Source organism: Octodon degus, unplaced genomic scaffold, assembly GCF_000260255.1.
Source record: "Octodon degus isolate 3935 unplaced genomic scaffold, OctDeg1.0 scaffold00025, whole genome shotgun sequence".
NCBI lineage: Eukaryota > Metazoa > Chordata > Mammalia > Rodentia > Octodontidae > Octodon > Octodon degus.
The window spans coordinates 5,452,065-5,455,319 of NW_004524601.1; positions in this window are offsets into that span (position 1 = coordinate 5,452,065).

Sequence of the window (3,255 nt, forward strand, 5' to 3'; positions counted from 1 at the left end):
TGATTTCTACTGGTCTATTCAAAGCAATAGCTGATGCTTAAATTTTGTTTTCTTTTTTCTTTTTTGACTACTTTCACATGTTTATATCTGGTAATTTGAACAACTCAATTGAAGACAGCAAGTGCACTAAAACAATCATTGTTAAATTCCTATTATTTTGTTTGGTGAACTTCTATACCACTTCTAACTTTTTATGCCATTTTTTATTGATTTTTAAAAACAGAAAAAAACCTGTGGTTTGTACAGGTTCCTGCTCCCCAAGATGACTGTAAAGGACATGGACTAGCCAACATATACTTATAAAATAAAAAAGTGAAAAAAGCCCTCTCCTTTCGGCCTTGTCATTTTTGAGTTATCCACGTTAATTTCACCATGCAGATAGATGTTATCTATTTTTGCAGTGACCACATTTGTTCACCTTGCAGATGTCAGCCTTCAGCGCCCTGGCGAAGGCTGTGCACAGTGCCCCGGCTCCTTTCCTCCTTTCCTTTCCTGCCTTTCTGTTCTCCTCTCTCCGTCTCTCCGTCCCCCACCCCATGCCCTCCGTGGTGCTCTTCACACGCATTTACAGCACAGGAAGCTTGCAGCCCCATGTGGGGCTGCCGCACGACACTCCATGTCTTCATCTCTCTTTCTACCCCTTCCCTCTTTCCCATCAATCCCTCCGTTTGTTGATCCCCTTCCGCTTCATTAAGATCGCAGAGAGATGTTTTCGTGAATGAAGTACATGTTATACCAGCGCAAACAACAGCTCTCTGGTGCAAATCATAGGTGCCGTGGGAGAGCACCGAGCTGCTCTCTCCCGAAAGACTAAGTCCTTGCCAAATCCTGTCCCCGGTGTCTCCTTTACCCTATTCACTGAGCTGTGTCAAGCTAGTTACCCTGAAACAAATGCTCCTGGCAGTAAAGCACCAGCCTTGCATTCACCGTAGCTGTCTGTGCATGTCTCCTGGAGGCCTCTGTGCCTGGGGTGGCTACAAAGTGTGCACCATGCCACCCTCAACTACCTCCCTGACGGATACCAAAAAAGCCACGAGCCTTTAGTGATGAGGTCCTTCACTCCAGAGAGAACCCTGGGTCACCCCAGAGCTCCTCAACTGCAGAACTTCTCTCTGTCTTTCTTTTACATCAGTGTGCCCTATTGCCAGATGGGTTAGACTGACGTCCTCTGTGGGAGATTTGGTAAGTGAGTGTGGCTTCTAGCTCTAAATTCCTGGTCCTTGCCAAGTCTCTCAGTAGGATAAGTGCTTCCCTGGCAAGCACAAGGGTCTGAGTTCAATCCTTGGTTCTGCAAAAACAAACAAAAACACCCAAAAACCAAAGTTAAGGCCATGGAGTCCACAGCTGCCAGCTCCCTGGGGCTGGTCTCTATCCAGAAATCCACCTCTTCTCCAGGAATCTCAAGAACAAGCTTTTCCACTGACCCGAGAAAGCTTGTGTTGTTCCCAGCTAGGTTGTTATTGCTTAGCAACACTGCGTAAACATACATCGGGGCTGTGTTTTGTCTTTTAATGTCCTCTCCCAACACAGACAACAGGTAAGTGCATAACCTCGGAGAGCTGTGAGGTGGTTACAGTGTCTCCTCAAGCAGTAGCCCCCGCGCTGCTGAAGTCCTGGCTGATGGCGCGGAAGTCTTCCAACTCTGACGAAACAATCACATCAACATTGCACATCATGCTGGTAATAAATAGAATCCAGAAAGGGCTTCTTTGGGCGAGGGAGGAATTGTGGGCTCATGGCTCCCTGATGCTTGGCAGCAGGACCCTCGGGCTATCTAATGTCATGCACCATCTTGAAAGAGTAAAGCCACCGTTCATAAATAAATGACACATGCATCAGAAACTGTCACATTTTCTGTCAACGCTGGCCATGGACAAGGATATTTTCTGATCTTTCTCTGAAAAATACTTATTGAAAGTGCATTCTGGAGACTTACCTTTGTTCACTTGTATCCATAAAAATTAAGGTGGGCTATTCTGCCACATGCAAGCTAATTGTTTTGTTTTGCTTGGGTCTACCTCTAGGCCTTCTTCTTTTGACTCGGCCCTATGACCTTGGCTAAGCAGTACTTGCTGCTATGGCCCAGCCTCCTTAGATGGAGAAAAGAGTAGTATTTACCTCTAAGACAGTTGTAAGATTTTGTATTTTAAGCTATTAGAACTCTGAAGAATCATGACTATAGAGCCAATATTCAGTAAGTACTATCACCTTTATAAAGTGATTAGTGCTGCTGTTACTGTTGCTGTATCCTAAAGGATGTACTACAGAAAACTACAACAGATGCATTTATAAGAGAAGCCATAGCGGCTTTATATCTATATCTTTGTGTTAATAATGTTTGTGTAGGCAGTGACTTTAGCCCCAGCTGTCCATTAATTGTTTACCATAGTAGGAACAAGTGTGCATATTAGGTGCTAAGCACTGTGCAAAGAATTTCACATAAAAAATCTAATATTGTGCCCCTAAAAATCTCCCAGGAAGTCATTCATTTTATTTTATTTTATTTTATTTAATTTTTATTTATTTGAGAGAGAGAGACAGAGAGAGGGTGAGTGTGTGTGGTGTGTGTGTGGCCAGCTCAGCCCACCAGGGGGTGGGGCGGGCTGGCATGTGGTGCTGGGGGATCGAACCGCGGTCCCTGATGCTTTGCTAAGCTTGTTCTAAGTAGGTGCTTTAGACCACTGAGCCATCTCTCCAGCCCCAGTCATTCATTTTAAAGGTATCTAGTGCATTAGGAAAAGCCCAGCTGAGAAAACCCTGTCCCCAGGTCACACAAGCACTGGGTGCAGGGAGCTGCACTTTCAGACAGGGCTCCCAGCCTGGAGCCGAGTCTTTGAACTACACTTGGGCCAGGTCATTGCCACCTCTTCCCTCCTGAGGACACAGGTTCATAACAAATTTAACTTTGCCTTCTTTCCCTGGAAGAATGTGAGTGAGAAATTCCTAGATTGAGTTTTTCCAAGTGCATATGTGTTTTTTCTCTATGCTTTCTAGGTCTTGAGTTTCCCTAGAGGTGTGGCACACAGCTCCTAACGCCGAGCCTGAGGTGGCAAAGGCAGGGACTGCCTCCTGCCTCTGGCAGCCGCATCTTCCCTCTTTCTCTGTTAACCCTCAGGAACTTAATGGGTAAAACAGATTTTCAGCTCCAGCAGCTTCAGGAATTTTCTTCCCTGATGCTGATGATTTAAAATCAAGTTCACCCATTTCTTTGGTAGAGACTCCTTTCTTGAAGTGACTTTTGTATGTTTCATTGCA